The 17,266-nt window shown below is 45.6% G+C and overlaps 1 long non-coding RNA gene across 3 annotated transcripts; it reads right to left on the bottom strand.

Moving 5' to 3' along the window:
- Window positions 1-4,287: 4,287 nt before the first annotated feature.
- On the bottom strand, window positions 4,288-15,447 carry LOC140900755 (uncharacterized). Of its 3 annotated transcripts, XR_012155717.1 has the most exons (5): window positions 14,928-15,447; window positions 12,401-12,527; window positions 8,819-9,363; window positions 7,188-7,247; window positions 4,288-4,776 (listed from the first exon to the last, which is right to left on the bottom strand). It is a non-coding gene; the product is annotated as an uncharacterized LOC140900755 (long non-coding RNA). The 3 variants fall into 3 exon arrangements; XR_012155718.1 differs by lacking the exons at window positions 7,188-7,247; window positions 14,928-15,447 and adding an exon at window positions 13,414-13,677 and having other exon boundaries at window positions 4,289-4,776; XR_012155716.2 differs by lacking the exon at window positions 7,188-7,247 and having other exon boundaries at window positions 4,290-4,776.
- Between the last annotated feature and the right edge of the window lie 1,819 nt (window positions 15,448-17,266).

The raw sequence follows: 17,266 nt of genomic DNA, 5'->3' as shown, positions 1-17,266 counted from the left end.
GCAAACTCTCAGCTTCCCGATGCCAGCTAGAACTTCATACCAACCCAAGGTATGGCCACTCTCCCTGTGCCGGCTTTCTGACACACTCCTTCCAGTAACTCAGCACTCGGGGAATCTTCTCTGGACCCCAAAGGAGCATAGTTAAAAGCTGTCCTCTCGTTATGACCTGGAGTAGCCTAGCTGCAGGGTGAGTGAGTGTGTGTGTGCACCCATGCACGCTTCAGGGTGGGGGTGTTGAAGCCATTTCTTCTGGTTGCAGTTATGAAGCGAACAGGAAGGGGGAAAATTATAAGACTTTTGTCCGAACGCTTATGAGTGAACACATGAGGCTTAGCAGAGTCCTAGGAACTGGACTATTCCTTGGCCTACAGCAAAATAATCAGTCTGATTCTCCTCTCACACAGCTGCGAAACATTAGTAACTCCACCGAAGTCAGAGGCCTCGCACCTGTATCAAGATGCAATGTTGTGATGTACGTTAAGAAGTTGTTGGTCTCTGCGTGGAGGAAGCTCCTGTGACCAATGGCTCACACCCAAAAAAAAACGAAACTGTCATTAATCTCCCCTAAGAAAAGCCTGTGTATTGTGATACATTATAAATATGACTTGGCATTTGTATAAGTCACAGTGACACTACTGTCACCTATCACCATATACACCCACCTTCATCCAGAATCTCCACTGCATTCACATTTGGTGCCAGATGTCAGAGCCTTAATGGCACCTCAGATCAGGAGGAAAGGTTAGACGCTTTATGTCCAATGAATGTTCGATTTAATTAGCGCCCCTTATATTGGTGACTTAGAAGTCCAGCTCAGTATAAGTTCTTCCTTTCTTTTTCTTTTTCTATTTTTTTTCTTTTGAAAGTTACAAGGGTGATTAAGAGGCTGGTTGCCACCAACACATGACAGAACGTGGCTTAGGAGAATTAACAAGCTCAGACATTGCTTTATTGGAGAGGCTACATTTCTGGGAGGAGAAGCAGATATTATTTTCTCTTTGCCAGCACAAAACCACAAAATTTTGCTGGAGAATGAACCCAGGCCTGGAACTATTGCAAGTTTTACCTCTGATTTCAGTAGGCCTAGGATCCAGGCCGATATGTAAATGATGCCAAATAACTTTAACCTGCTATTCTGCATACATATTGTGTCCTGGAACGATAGGGTAGGTGTGGGGTATTGAGGACTGTACTGGAATAGCAAGCTGTCACTTTACGAGTAGGCGAGGAAGGTTTTCCTGGTCTTGTTTTCAGGCTAAGGGCTCTACAGGGAAGTAGAGAGATGATCAGAGACAGTCAGCATCGAAAGAACCAGCCTAGAACAAGGCGGGGTGAGTTGTGCTGCTATGGCTTACTTTTAAGGGGTGTACCTCTTCCGCCCCACATATGTAACCTGACTTGGGAATGAAGCACGTTTCTCTGTGTTACCTCTACAACCATATTTCTGCCATCTCTTTAGAACCCCGTCTAAGTTTTGTCAGCGTTCCTTGGAATTCCTCCCCAGGTCTTAATATGGCATCAGAATAACAGACAACACCATTTACCAGGGAACAGCATACTCTTAAAGGGATAGCTTGCAATTCCAACACAGTCCTCAAGACACCACAGTAGGATTTTCAGCAGAGCTCAGGGTTGGCTTAACTCTGCTCCCACTGAAGTCAGGCTGGATCTAACTCAGCGCCCATTAAACCCACCCATGGACTTCAGTAGGGGCAGTGCTGGTTGCTACAAAACTCCCACCCATTTGAGTAGGGGCTTACGATACTGAGCAGTCGCTGGGAATGATGCAGTCGCTGGGAATGATGTATTTGCCTCCTGTTTTTCTGAGACTCCATTTCCCGGTGCAACTGAGGGGGGGCCTCTAGTGTCACTTATATTACAAAGTACCTTCCCCACATACGGAGGTGCAATACAGTCCACGTACTAAACAGGAGCACAAAAGAAGGACAATCTCTCCCTGGCCAGATTTGTGCGCATTGTTGTATTGCCAGCAGGCCGGGTGAACCCCTTGAGTGGATGATAACGTGGGACCATTGATGAAAGGACAAGTCTGGAGGCTGAACTTGAGATTGCTAAAGCTAGGAGGGGTGTTAGCCACATTAAAATGAATTGGAGTAGAGTGGCTAAATTCCGATATCTGAAGGCACCTGTTTTCCAGCTGGCAACATGGCCTAGCACATAATACACTGGACTGGGACCCTGCAGACCTGAGTTTGATTCCTGGTTCTACTAATAGCCTGCTTTGGTGACCTTGGGAATGTCATTTACCCCCCCCCCCGTGCCTCAGTTTCCCAATCTGTAAAATAGAGATAATGATACTGATCTCCTCTGTAAATTGCTTTCAGACTGACTGATGATACACGCTCGGTAATATTATTATTAGAGCTAGGGAGTATTATATGTTTAGGGCATCATGAATTACTCCCTTATAGTAGATTAATTGCCACTCTTAGTAAAGGTAGGAGCAAAGTGAAGATCAAAAGCTTGCAAATGGAACTGATCCATTACAAGCTGTGGCTCGGGAGCGTTTGCTCAAAGTTACACAGGAAGTCAGAGCCGAGAATAAAGTCCAGGCCTTCAGAGTCTTAGTCTAGTGCTTCACCCACTTGTTCCCACCGCCTCCCATTGGAAAGCAGCTCTTCCCAAGGGACTAAATAGAAAAACAGAATAATGACATGCCTGTCCCATCTTTGAGCAGGAGGTATCTTCTGTTCACATCACCATTTTCTGCTTAACACCTCTCTAAATACACAGAAGGCCCCGGGAAAAGCTTGTGAAGATCAAGACTGTAACAGGGTCCAAAAAAGAACTAGATAAGTTCATGGAGGATAGGTCCATCAATGGCTATTAGCCAAGATGGGCAGGGATGGTGTCCCTAGCCTCTGGGAATGGGCGACAGGGGATGGATCACTTGATGATTCCCTGTTCTGTTCATTCCTTCTGGGGCATCTGGCACTGGCCACTGTTGGAAGACAGGATACTGGGTTAGATGGACCTTTGGTCTGACTCAGTCTGGCTGTTCTTTTATTGTTATCACCACTAGACGGTGCAGAACCTTGCTCATGCTCATTAGGGGATCGACTAAACAGGTGCCGATGAGGTTTTAAGAAAGAGTGAGAACTGGAGTAGCTTTTGCCATTCATGATAAAGAGACTATTTAACAGGGGCTTATCTGTGTTAACTTTGTTTTTCATCTAAGTTAGAGAGACAGCATGGTCTAGGGAATTGGGAACTAGCATGGGACTCAGGTGGTCTCAGCTCTTTCTTAATTCTGCCGTTACCCAGCTCTGGGACCTCAGGCAAATCATACCAACTCTTTGTGCCTCTGTTCTTCCTCCTACCTTGTCTATTTACGGTACGCTTTTCAAAGCAGAGACTGTCTCCTACTATGGGTTTGTCAAGCACCTGGCACAATTGGACCCTGATCTTGGTTGAGGCCATATATAAGGGTATTATATAGTCCTTATATGAGAACAAATAATAATTCTCTACTTCCCTGCCCAGCAGCTGCTTCCATGGATGTTCATTCATCTGGTTCTCTGTGGCAAGATTTCGAGCTGAGTCAGAGGAAGAGCCGTGATATGAATAACTGTTCAGTGCCACGAGAAGGCACTGATCTTTTCCCCAGCCGTACTGCTGGGATAGTTTCTGCCCAAGTAAAATGCTTGGGATACCCAGCCATGGATAAGTCCACTTACCGCATCTGACCATGTACATATAAAAGCATGTGACCTAATAAAAACATAACCGCCTCTCTCAGAGCCAGCAGAACAGAAGCTGCTTTAATACCCCTGAAACCCACCAATCAAAGGCCACCAAGCTGATGCATTAGCCAATTGGGTCACAGGAACAACATTTCAACGTTCAGTTTAACATCTGAGCCACAACTGCCTGAGCTAAAAGATCCAACTCAAAGCCAACCAAGCTCAACAAACTTTTTTGTGTGATTCATTTCCGCTGCCGCCGCATGAAAAACCTGCAGATTTGGACGGAGCAAAACAATTTGGGAGGGGAGGGATAGCTCAGTGGTTTGAGCATTGGCCTGCTAAACCCAGGGATATGAGTTCAATCCTTGAGGGGGCTATTTGGGATCTGGGGCAAAAATTGGAACTGGGTCCTGCTTTGAGCAGGGGGTTAGACTAGATGACCTCCTGAGGTCCCTTCCAGCCCTGATATTCTATGAATTCACAAATTTGGGTCAATTTTCACAAATGGGTTTGGTCAAATATCAAAAAAATCAGAACTGTTGAAACAGTTCATTTTTATTATTTTTTTTCCATTTTCAAAATGAAACATTTCGTCTTAGAGTGTCACTTCATTTTCACAAATTGCTATTTGAAAAAGATTTAAAAAATAAAAACTCAGAAATTAAATAAAATGTTTCATTCCATTCAAAACAAATTCTTTTTTGACTTTTTGAGCTTTGCTGGAAACATTGAAACTTTTTTATTTCGGGTCAACCCAAACCAAAAATTCTTTTCACAACCTTTCAGTTCAGCCACTGAGTCAAGACATCACTTATTCCAACAACTCTACAGTAGGCTCATAAACAGAAAGCCATCCTTTGTAATCTGGGTTACGAGTACATGATGATACCAATCCTATTCGATATGAGCTATGAGATGCTTGTAATAGTCTCCTTGTGCTGTTTCCCCAGCTGCGAAAATGACTTGGCAAAAGTCACAGGTCTGTGTATGCAGAGTACCCTTGGAGTTCACAATCCCCGCTGTGACCAAGTGGACTGTCTTCTACTGCCCATCCTGGAGTCCAGGAAGTCTAGAAAATTATTAAAGGGAAAGAGTGATAACTGGGTTAACCAAGATAGGGGTATTATTTGTGTTTGGCTTTTAACCATGTTTATTTCCATGGGTCTTTAGTTCCCATGATCAATCTTGGCATCTTGTTTAAAAATAGGCACCGCTTTCAGGAAACTCTGCTTGACCAGTGGCTGGCCTCTGCTGCAAGGGCTATAAAAAGAGATCACACTGGTCCCCGGGGAATTCCCCTATGCAGGACCACCCTAGAGCTAACCTCTATGCCCCTATGTTGCCCCCATTGTTCCACAGCATATCAGGTGTGCTGGGGGCCAAGGCAGGAGGAGGGATGACTGTAGTGCTTAGCAATACAGCTGTCCTTAACACAGAGCAGCCCCAGGACTGCTCTAACTTACCCCACAGCCACGCCAACCCTTGGAGCAGGCAGAAGGTGCAAATGTGGTTTAAAGCCGGCTTTTGCCCCTGCCCCTCCTCTAAGGTTGCACCTCCTGAGAGGCCCAGCGCAGAATCTATCCAGCTGTGTCTCGGGCCATAGAGTCTGATATGTCCTTCGCAGCAGCCCCTCTGTTTGCACTTCAATTCCTTCAGAAGCCCCTGGGTGATTCTCCCCCCCCCCATCTTATTTATTTATGGCACTTGAGTGTCTCAAGTTGCCCATCGCTTCCTCCTTGGAGACTCCAATCTCTGCCAAAGCCACAATGTGATCAAAGGGCTTTTGTGAAAGGTCAGTTGGAAAGCTCTGTAATTTCCTTTTTGTTGCTTTATTATTAAGTGCTGATAAGGCACATTTGGATTTTACAAGACACGTCCATTTTTTTCCTTCTTAAAAAAAACAACAACCCTTGATTCAGTGCTGACCATCCTTAGCAGTTACTATTAATAGTGTAATTATAACGAGATCCCCGTTTTTGGAAAAGTGAAAAGAAATTACGCAAAAACATAAACTCCCCCCCAACAACAACAACCTGTATATTTCATCTATCTGTGGTGTCTTGCCATTATTATTTATTTGTACTCCCACTGCACCTACGAGCCCGACTCATGGACCAGGATCCTATTGCACGAGCCGCTGTACAAATACAGAACAAGATGACGGTGCCTGCCTGCAAAGAGTTACAATCTGACAAGAGACATACGGACAGAAGGAGGAGCAAAAGGAAGCAATCAGACGGAGGGATTTAAAGGAGGCTAATGAGGTGCGGTCTTATTTTTCTACTATGGACTTGAACAGTGCCTTGCACAATGGAGCTGCGACAGCACGTGAGTACCCTAAGGTGGACTCCTCGATCTGTGCACCTCTGCCAGCATCCCCACATGGGCCAAAGAAAGGTGATCAGTGGTTAAGGACTGGATGGCTAAACACCCGTCAAAATGATTTAGCTTATCAGCAGGGGACAGTTAAAAAGAGAGACAGAGAGGAGATGGCAGGACCAGAGAGGCCTAGGAGAGATCTTGCCTCGCACACCATTTTTTAATTTTTCTACAAGATCTGCTCTAGGAAGTATTATGGGGAAGTTCTCTGGTCTGCATTATCCAGGAAGTCAGACTAGATGATCACAATGGTCCCTTCTGGCCTCTATGAATCTATGAAGGGGAAAATGTTGCCTCTAACTTATTAGGGGTCTGTAACAGGGCTGCCCCTTTTAGGGCCCAGGGGGGCTGGGGAGCAGCCAGCCCTGTTCTTGAGAAGAACACAGAAAGCATGTGCTGGGAATCATCTGACCCAGCTGACAGCATCAAGGGATTGGGTCTGATGAGTCCCAGCTCTGGGATATAAATGACGGTCCCGGCTCCGTGAGGGAGCCTGGGACCAGGAGGGGACCGGGAATCGTATTCTCTTGGGGCTCTAGCAGAGAACCGCGAGAGGGCAAGCCGATCCTGCAGACTACCCTAGACTGGGAAATATATAGGGCATTAAGCTGCTGGAGCCCAGCTTGAGAACAGGGCTAAGGCTATGTCTACACTTAGAATGCTATAGCAGCAGAGTCAGTGTAGACACTCACAAAAGCGACCGGAAGGGTTCTCCAGTCACTGCAGTTAACCCACCCACCACGAGCAGTGGTAGCTAGAATTCTTCCATCAACCTAGCGCTGTCTATACCGGAGGTTAAGTTGTCTTAACTGTATCACTCAGGAGTGTGGATTTTTCACACCCCTGAGGAATGTAGCTGGGTCAATCTAGCTTTTTTGGTGTGGACCTGGCCTAGTATTTTGTGGCGGTCTGGTGTTCCATGTTTCTTTTTGAGTGTGTGTGCGCTGAAGGATAAACGGGGCCCTGAGGTAAGGGCTATAACTGGACGTGGCAGAGTGTTGTACCAGGCTGGTGATAGGGTGTCCAGGCCTTTGAAAAAGATTAGTGGGGATATTACACGCATTTGCAGCGTGCCCAACAGAGCAGTGGCCGAGCACTTACCCTAGATGGACCAAATCATCTATTTTTCAAAAGGCTTTGGATGAAGTCCTTTGGACGAGGCTGTGAAGGAAAATATCAATATGGGGTAAGCAGCAAAGCCTTGCCAATGAATTAAATATGGCTTAGTTATAAGCAACACGGAGTTAGAGTGCAAGGTTGGTCCCTCTGAGGTGCAGAAATGCATGGCAGGGTCCCTCAGTATTTGTTGGGGTTTGGACGATATTCTAGACTATTCAGAGAAGGAGGCGGACAGTAGCTGAGAGTGAAATGGCCCAGAGAAGGGCAATGAAGGTGATTAGACCCTCCAAGAGTACTTGCAAATGGGCTGTCGCCTAAATAGGGCTTGGTAAATTTATGAGCAAAGACAACATATATGGTGATGTGTTACAGCAAGGTTATCAGATCTCATGCTCAGGGCATCAACTGGCTGCCCCAAGGCTCAGGAAAGAATTGCTCCCCATGTGTACAGAGTTAAAAAACTGTCTAGGTACAGTATGTGGGGGAGTGTTAATTTTTTTCTGGTGATGAATCCAGCACTTCCCCCTTGAAAACATGATGCTAGAGCGCAGGGCAGCGTTTCCCAAATTATGGGTCACGACCCCAAATGGGGTTGCGCCATCCGCAGACGGTGTCATGGATCCCTAGCATGTGGAGGACACCATTTTGCTCCACGCAGCATGTCCTCGCACCCAGTACTTAATTTGTAATGAAAGAGGTCCCAGGGCTCCAGCAATGAGGAGCTGGGGCTCAAGCAATTTTTTTACATTCATAACTGACGCAGGAAGCTCAGAGATGGCGGGGCTATGAACTGCCAAGCCAAGAGGCGCTGGGGCTCAGCCCTGGCAAGCCCTGGCACAAATTAAGCAGTGCGCTACAGTGGATGCTCAGCACCCACCAGCCAGAGCTGTTCAGGGGCATTGCCGCCGATCAGCTGTTTGGTGGCACTGCCGATCAGCTGATCGGCGGCTCAGTAAGGGGATTGGGAGAGGGTGGAGAGCAGCAAGCAGGTGGGGGCCTCGAGGAGGAGGTGGAGCAGGAGTGGGAAGAGGCGGAGCGAGGGCGGGGTCTCGGGGAAGGGGGCAGAGCAGGGGCAGAAAGAGGCAGAGCAGGGGTGGGGCCTTGGGGGAATGGGTAGAGTCGGGGCGGGGCCTCGGGGCAGAGCAGGGGTGGAGCACCTCCGGGGAAAACTAAAACTCGGTGTCTATAGTCCCGGAAGGAAAAAAATCATTAAAATTGGATCGTGCTAGCAAAAAGTTTGGGGAACCACTGCTGTATGGCAAATCCTAAAATCTATTGGAGAAAGAGGATAGCCCCATGATTAGGGAGCTAGCCTGGGACTTGACAGACCTGGGTTTATGTCTTTGCTCTCCACAGACTTTGGGGCATGCCACTGAGCTTTTCTGTCCCCATCTGTAAGGTGGGACTGGCAATAATTCCCTCTTTCACCAGGCTGTGGTGGGGATAGCTATGCTGGAAACTGTTAGGTGCTCAGATACTACAGTAAAGGGAGCAATAAAAGTACCTAAGCAGTCTTTTTGTTCTATATTTGTACTGCACCTTGCACAATGGGGTTTGGTCCAGGGCTATAGTAATACAAATAGTAGATACTGTTATGTAACCATATACTGTACCTGCGTGGGTCCTCGTATTTCTATAGGAACTTTAATTTCTGCAGCTGGAAGGGAAGTACTTTCCATCTGTAAATCCTGTGGTGCTTCATAAAGATCCAAGAAACTGGGAAAGGAGCCTACATCCTCTGGATTTAGGGTAGCAAGCTCTGGAGGTATGGGAGGGGCTGTGGATTTTTCCTTGTCCGCTTTCAAGGCAGGAAACGTCGTATAATTTTTCAACAGCGTGTCACAAGCCACCTTCTTGCCCACGTGCGGTTTGTGGTGGTTCTGGCTGGAAAGTGCTATTGCGAAATCTGCCTTCCCCTTGGCGCCGCTTGACAAGCCGTTGTTTGCTGCACTCAGGGGGTACTTAATAGCAAAATGAGAAACCGTGTCTGCATCTTGTGGCTGGTCCCGAAGAACTGCAGCGTTGGGCCATGTAGGAACTGTTGGGTTGGAAAGGATAGAGCTGGGAACCTTTGGTAACTGCTGTTTGAAGAAGAGTCTCTCTGATTGTGCTAACCCCCCGTCGTCTGTGCACTGGATTGGCATCGAAATTGGCATGTCTTTAAAAGAAAACAGTGGGGCCACTTACTCATGGGACTGAAAGAAGGTTATTGCTTTTGTTTGCATCTCCCCCCAATGGTATCATTCTCCTTTTGTGAATCATAGCCCTGGCAGACAAACACTGGTGACTGGGCATTGTCTTCACAGCAGATATGGCTACCCCCTCATCTCAGTGGGCTTCTCCTGAGCAGGAAGGTAAAGGCAATTCCATCTACCATTCCTCACCTTGCTTAATTATGGGACGATGGTAAGTGCTCTATACCAGCACACAAATGCAAATGAGCCTGCCTGGTAGCTAACATCACAGGCAAAGATAGCCTTGATTCTTAGTAAATCCCTTCTTGCTTTGAATTCAGGAAAAATGACAAAACTCTACTAAGTGAATGTGGGTTTTTTTTCTTTTTTGCATCTTGTGGAACGAATGATGTCAGTGATGTCACAGGTTGATGCATTCTGGGATTTCTCTAGCAAACCAGGAAGTGTCAGAGAGGGAAGAAAAGAATGTTTAGATAGGTGCATTCTAGTCTACGCTGTCTAGATTCTTATACCACACTCATCACTGTAGTAATAAAAATAACAGCCTAGCCCTTTCATCAGCAGATCTCAAAGCAGTTTACAAAGGAGGACAAAATCACTAGCCTCTCTGCATCTCAGCTTGCCCACCAGTAAAATGGGGAAGGGGCTGTGCGCTAAGCCACATTGCTCTGAGTAGCTAAGCACCTTCCAGTATTGCATTAAGCAATCTGACTAACTTCTCTCATGGGTGTGTTCTCTCGTCTTCTCCCCAGAGGGAGAAGTGTGTGCGGTGCAGTGACTTGTTTTGGATATTTTTTTTATCTAATACATAGAGACACATATTGCTATATGCTTATGTTAGAGAAAGCATGGTCAAAGACACGTGCATTGCATTCTGTGGCGATGCTTATTTATTTGGTGTATTAGGGTAGCACCTGGGGGCCGTAGTCACAGACTAGGAACCCAGTGCTGGACAAACAAGGAACAAAAAGACAGATCCTGCCCCCAAAGAGCTTTCAACCTGGCTAGCGGGGTAATCCAGAAAGTATTTCTGATCTTCCATCCGCTCTCCTGGTAACTTTGCATCTTTTAAAAATGTATGATCATAAGCTCTCTGGTGCTCTGGCTTTGATTGAGCCCCTCTCTAATACCAATAACAATGGATGGAATTTTGGTTACAAAACTGTTTGAAAAAGCCGGATTTTCACTTGGGGGAAGGCAGGGGGGGAAATTGCAAAAAGAGGAAATTTGCTCAGTTCTATTGCTAGTTTCCCTTGGTGAATTTTTTGCTTCATAAATGAATCTCGTAGGGCACGTCTACGCTAGAGGTATAATTTCCAAACCTCGGGTGGATAGACCCACGCTCGCTCGGACTGAGCAAGCACGCTACAAGTCGCGGCGCAGCTGCAGTGATGCCATTGGCAGTCAAACGGGACAAATGCCCAGTTTGGCCAAAAAAAGTCAGGACGGCTGGGACAGGGCTTAAAAAAGGGACCGTCCCAGCCAAAACGAGACGTATGGTCATCCTATGTGGACGTATGCTCCATAGACTATTAGGGTTGGAAGAGACCTCAGGAGGTCATCTAGTCCAACCCCCTGCTCAAAGCAGGACCAACACCCACTAAATCATCCCAGCCAGGGCTTTGTCAAGCCGGGCCTTAAAAACCTCTAAGGAAGGAGATTCCACCACCGCCCTAGGGAACCCATTCCAGTGCTTCACCCCTCTCCTAGTGTCATAAATATAAAGGGAAGGGTAAACCCCTTTGAAATCCCTCCTGGCCAGGGGAAAGCTCCTCTCACCTGTAAAGGGTTAAGAAGCTAAAGGTAACCTCGCTGGCACCTGACCAAAATGACCAATGAGGAGACAAGATACTTTCAAAAGCTGGGAGGAGGGAGAGAAACAAAGGGTCTGTGTCTGTCTGTATGCTGGTTTCTGCCAGGGATAGACCAGGAATGGAGCCTTAGAACTTTTAGTAAATAATCTAGCTAGGTATGTGTTAGATTATGATTTCTTTAAATGGCTGAGAAGAGTTGTGCTGAATAGAATAACTATTTCTGTCTGTGTATCTTTTTTGTAACTTAAGGTTTTGCCTAGAGGGGTTCTCTATGTTTTGGAATCTAATTACCCTGTAAGATATCTACCATCCTGATTTTACAGGGGGAATTTCTTTATTTCTATTTACTTCTATTTTTTATTAAAAGTCTTCTTGTAAAAAACTGAATGCTTTTTCATTGTTCTCAGATCCAAGAGTTTGGGTCTGTGGTCACCTATGCAAATTGGTGAGGCTTTTTATCCAAGATTTCCCAGGAAAGGGGGGGTGCAAGTGTTGGGAGGATTGTTCATTGTTCTTAAGATCCAAGGGTCTGGGTCTGTAGTCACCTAGGCAAATTGGTGAGGCTTTTTACCAAACCTTGTCCAGGAAGTGGGGTGCAAGGTTTTGGGAAGTATTTTGGGGGGAAGGACGCGTCCAAACAGCTCTTCCCCAGTAACCAGTATTAGTTTGGTGGTGGTAGCGGCCAGTCCAAGGACAATGGTTGTAATATTTTGTACCTTGGGGAAGTTTTGACCTAAGCTGGTAAAGATAAGCTTAGGAGGTTTTTCATGCAGGTCCCCACATCTGTACCCTAGAGTTCAGAGTGGGGGAGGAACCTTGACACCTAGTGTTTCCTAATATCCAACCTAGACCTCCCCCACTGCCACTTGAGACCACCGCCAGCTCCAGAGTACGCATACTCTAAAAGACGCTGCATCTGCCATGAGTCCTCCGAAGAGTCCAAGCATGATTCTTACCTTGTCTGTCTGCTTGGTATTCAACATCCTTATTACGATGTATAGGGTAGTTCCCATCCAACACAGCATAAGCAACTGCCACAACAAAGTGTGCCCCCTCGGACCAGCTACATGCCGAATCCAATTCTAAGGTATGTGAATTCACGTTTGCCTGAGCTTCACACCTTCTTTAGGGGGCCAGAAATTGTAACCAACACAAACCGAAGCATGGAGTTAGCAGTGTCCCTTACCAGTCATTGGTTCCTTCTTCACAGTCAACTTCTGTAGCAGCTCAGCCTGCTTTGCACATAAATCTTGCAGGTGTGTGAATTCTTGGTAAAGCTGGAAAAACGCTTCTTCCATTTCTCCAGTGCCTGGCTAACGGAAACCAAAAACTAGTATAAAATGATTAGCCCTGAATGTTACTAAAGAAGAAACACTAGCAAGGAGCCAGGCAGGCACTGTGATGCAGTTTTTTTTAGGAGGAGCTGTTGCAACTGATATGATTATTATTTATTTGAATTGCAACAGTGCCAACAGAGATCAGGACCCCATTATATTGGACACTGTATAAACACATAATAAGAAGCAGTTTCTTCCCCCAGTGCATTTGCAATCTACCAGGAAAAGACAAAGAGTGGGTGGGGGAAGAAAGGGGAAGTGATTTGCTCAAAGTCACAAGGTCAGTGAGTGACAGCAGTGGGACTAGAATTGAGGTCTTCTGACTCTTAGCCCAGCAGTCTAGCCACTAGGCCATGCTGCTTCTCAGTAATTAAAAGTGGGAAGTTTGTAATTACCCTTACTAAAGACAAACCTGCCAGGCCTGAGTTTCCTCACTGATTTGAAGAGGGCGCAGAATAAAGCCGTCATTCAGATATGTTTAGGGCTGCTTCCTCTGTGGGGGGAAGGTTTGCTTTTGCATCACCCATGAACCATTACCATCAACCCGTGGGGAGTCATGAATTTCATCCCACCTGTGACCACTAATGCCATGCAGTAGCATAGCAGCAAACTGACTCCAGGGAGACAGACATGAAAGGGGAAGATTGCCAAAGGCATATGTGGGAACTAGGAAATGATTTATTCTTTTCTTCAGCTGGAATTGGGACACAAACTGCCCTTTGTGCCTTTTGAAAATCTCCTCCTAAAATACCATGCAAGTGGAAATCTAGTTCATGGCCCACGGGTTACTCCATATCAAAACAGTTTTGCCACAAAGAAAAATATCTTTGTCTTATATTTAGCACATTCTTCCTTGCCTTACCTGCCATATTGTGGATTTGACTTTGCTGTTTGCACCAATTACTGTGGGGCGGGGGAGAAGGAAAGGAAATAAAACCAATGCTCAGAGGAGTTTCCCTTCAATTTCAATTGTCGTTTGAAGGGCTCATGCATCTCCATTAGCATAACTACGCAAATCAGCTTTGCTTCTTGTCATAATTTCCAGTTTTTTTCAGCAGCTCAGTTCTGAAAGTTTAAACTCTAGCTCCATAATTAGGGGCTCGGTTAATCCGTCTGATGAAACATCCCCTGCCTGTTAGGAAGATAGGGATGATTCTTTATGGGCTATTGCTGCAATCATTAGCAAACAAGGAGCAATACGCACGGCACAAAGAGAACTTTTGACAAAACTGTAAAGGAAATTACAGTGCGGGATGTTTACATATCTGTCACACCATGAACACAGCTAGAAAAATATTTAGATCCTATTTTCTGCTGTCTGGTTCCCAGTGATTCCTTTCACTTTTACAGAATATACCAAAGCTATTTTGGGCTCTTCATTAATTTTACAAGCCTAAGATGCACTAGCCAGCGCCTGATCTAATGTCCCGGGGAATCAAAAGGAGCCTTTCCATTGATTTATTGTTATTTATGTGCACCTAGCAAGCCCAGTTATGGCCCAGGGTTGCATTATGCTGGGCATTGTATAATTATAAACACATAACAAAATACTTCAGTGAACATTGCATTGGACCATAGAAGCATAAGCCAATCTCAGATGTACCATGCTACAAAGTAGTCACTGTAGAAATCTTGTGGGAAGCAAACACCAGGAATGTGTTACAGAGCCTTAATACACATTTCATACAAGAGTTATAAATTAATATACCAGTGAATTATTAAAAAGTGCATGACTTGGGGGTTTAATTACTGAGTTTGCCTTCATTACATTGATTGCATTCAATAAATGCTTTAATAGTTTATTGCTATTTAATTTCCAACAATTACTGTAGTGAAGATGAGATCACTGTAGAGTTAGGAATTTTAATCTGATATGCAACCTGCCAGTTATTCACAGTTTAAGATCAAAGTAGTGATCCCAAAATGGTAAACCTTCCTGAACCTTGACTGTTTGGCTGACGACTTCTGCTTCAACCTTTTACTCTGGTTCTGAACCCAAAGGAGCATGCTCGTATGACTTCTGAGACTTCAGTAGAATGGCATTGGTACAACTCAGAGAAGCATGCAACCCTGAATCTTTCGCCTATCCCCCAGTATGTTAGCCAGGTGAAGCTCTGTTGCTTTCGATGTGAAGCTCATAACAATAAGTGGGGCTGTGGTGACCCCCCCCACACACACTTTGCTCTTGTAGCTAGTTAAAAGATGTAGGCCACATAGCTGCAGGCTGCAATCATCAGCAATGGCTGCCTGGTTCTCTCCGGGGCTTGTACAATGCCCTTCCCTTAAACAGTCAAATCAAGCGAGTTACTCTATGGAGATGCAGTCACACTATACACCTGATGAACACAAAGGACTAAATTTCCAGCGACAACTTACTCGTGCCGGGTCTCCTCCTTACATTGCCTCTCTGCTGTTGCGTGGCATTTGGGTCTGTGAGTTTCAACCGAAAAAATTCATGGGGAGCACTTTGGGGGCAGGGAATTTCCCTTCAATTTTGATGTTAATAGTGAAACCTCAGAACAGCGTCAGAACAGGAAATAGAGTAGCCGTGAATTAAAGCTGCAGTCTGTGCAGACTGCAGAGCAAGTCTTCAAAATTAGGTTCTGCAGGATGCGTTGTATCCCTGAAGGACGACATCAGAGGGGACTGGTATTCAAGGTCGTGTTGCCCAGGGGTTAGCACAACTCTTCTGAGCCCCATACATATGGCTCTTCCACTAACTGCTGTGTGACCTCTGACAAGTTATTTCATCTGTCTCTGTTTCCCCTCCCACACTGTTTCTGTCTCCTCTGTTTATTGGGTGAGGTCTTTAAGAGAGGGGCTGTCTTTTTACTGGACGCTTGTGGGATGGCCACCCTCTTGGTCAACACACGGGGGCTGAACCTCTGAGCTAAAACTAGGGGTTTGAACCCCTCCAATCTTCTGTGGATTGGCACAGAGGGGAGAAACCTGTAACATGCTCTTATCGGTGGGTTACATTTGTACACTACCTAGCACAGGGTAGCTCATCCTTGGCCAAGGCCTTTAGGTGCCACGCTGATATGTGTAATAATATGATTTACTCTTTCATACAGAAAGAGGTTCCTCGTGGTCAGGTCATCCTTGTCCATTGGCCCCTGTTCAATGCAAGATCCAGGCCAAAACTGTCCGCCTTTTTTTAAAACCTCTCCTTGGACTTATTCCTGATGATTTTAAGAACCTTGCGTGTGGCTAGTTGGTTTCTCACGCCTGCTGATGCAGCGTCTTTCTGCTCTCTCCCACCATCTCATCAGACCATTCCTGGGGTGTGGGTGCAAGGTTCCAATTCCTCAGCCCTTTCGCTGCAGAAATCAGAATTTCCTCAAGCAATCTAAAACAGATGGCTGTCCCAATAGGTTAGTGTTTCCTAGCACTGTGGTTTTTGTGTGTGATGTCCCAACGTAGCCGCTTGCATGCCACAGCTCCTTCTTGTATTGCAAATATTAAAACTAGCCTTTGACAACACCTGCCATGGCAATTGCAAAAAAGTTCCATCCCTCTGATGGTGCCCTTTCAAAGTTTTGTCCCCAGCCACAAGCAGCTGTTCGCCACCACTGATCTCCTACCGTACTTCAGATGTCTTTTAGCTGGAGAGCAATCCCAGCAGTACTTCTGGATTTCTAGAAGCCACGGCTTTCTTGCAGTAATGGAAGCTGTAGTAACTGCATCTCCCTGGATCTGAGATTTGTGAAGCTACCACCATCTAGTGTTAAAAATAGGTCTTCATGAAAAGGAAACCTTTGCATTGCATTCAAGTTGAAATATTGGGGCTGAATCTTCAGATGCTGTAAATCAGCCCCACTTAACATAGTTTCTTAGCTTTGGTGAAGCCAGGCCACTTTACACCAGCTGAGGATCTGACGCTTGCTTTTAGCTGTAGATCAGAATAATCAGGATTGTATTAGGCACTCTGTAAAATACACGGGGTAAAACAATTCCTGCCCCCAAGAGTTTGTGTTAAAATTTAAGATAAAATGCAACAAGCTGGTGCAATAAGCATTCAGAGAGGATGAAAGAGGAAGGAAAGTAGTCACACAGTTGCAAGGCCTAGCAGGTTTCGACTCAGGAAGTTTAAAGGTATAAACCCACTAAACAAGAATTATTAATGTTCTCGGTTAACCCTGTGATCAACTTGCCTGGCCACTATAAATTGACAGCTGACTGTTATGTTGAAAATGGGCCTTGGAAAGGGATCTGAAGGAAGACAGGGGCTTCAAAGATTAGTTTGGAGAAGGCATTCCAAGAAGGCGTAGATGTGCCAGAGAAAGAAGTGGAGAATTAGGTTCTTGTCCCGCCCATGTTGCACCAGAGCACATTGATCCACTGCAAAAGAAAACAAACATTTTCTGTGAATACTTAAATGCTTTTAGATAAATGGGAAACAACAACCCTGTGTCCTTAGCGATGAACCAGTGCCCTTAAGCAGTGAAGATCAAGGGGCTTTTTTTGTCTCTGCTGCAGTAAATATTTATGGGCAATTAAAACTTTGAAAGGGTTCAAATTCCTCCTAATTTCCATGCTAACTCTTCAGGCCAAATCCTGTGTTCCTTATTCAGGTCTTATTCCAGCAAAACTCTACCTGGAGTTGGACACTAGGGAGCAGATGGCCAGCTGATGTAAATTGCCAGAGCTCCATTGATTTCAATGGCGCTGTGACAATTTCCATCCACTCAGGCTCTGACCTTGGAGATGCGTTT

This window comes from Lepidochelys kempii, chromosome 20, assembly GCF_965140285.1.
Source record: "Lepidochelys kempii isolate rLepKem1 chromosome 20, rLepKem1.hap1, whole genome shotgun sequence".
NCBI lineage: Eukaryota > Metazoa > Chordata > Testudines > Cheloniidae > Lepidochelys > Lepidochelys kempii.
Note: the sequence above shows the minus strand (reverse complement) of the source record. Positions and strands in the feature narration are given on the sequence as shown.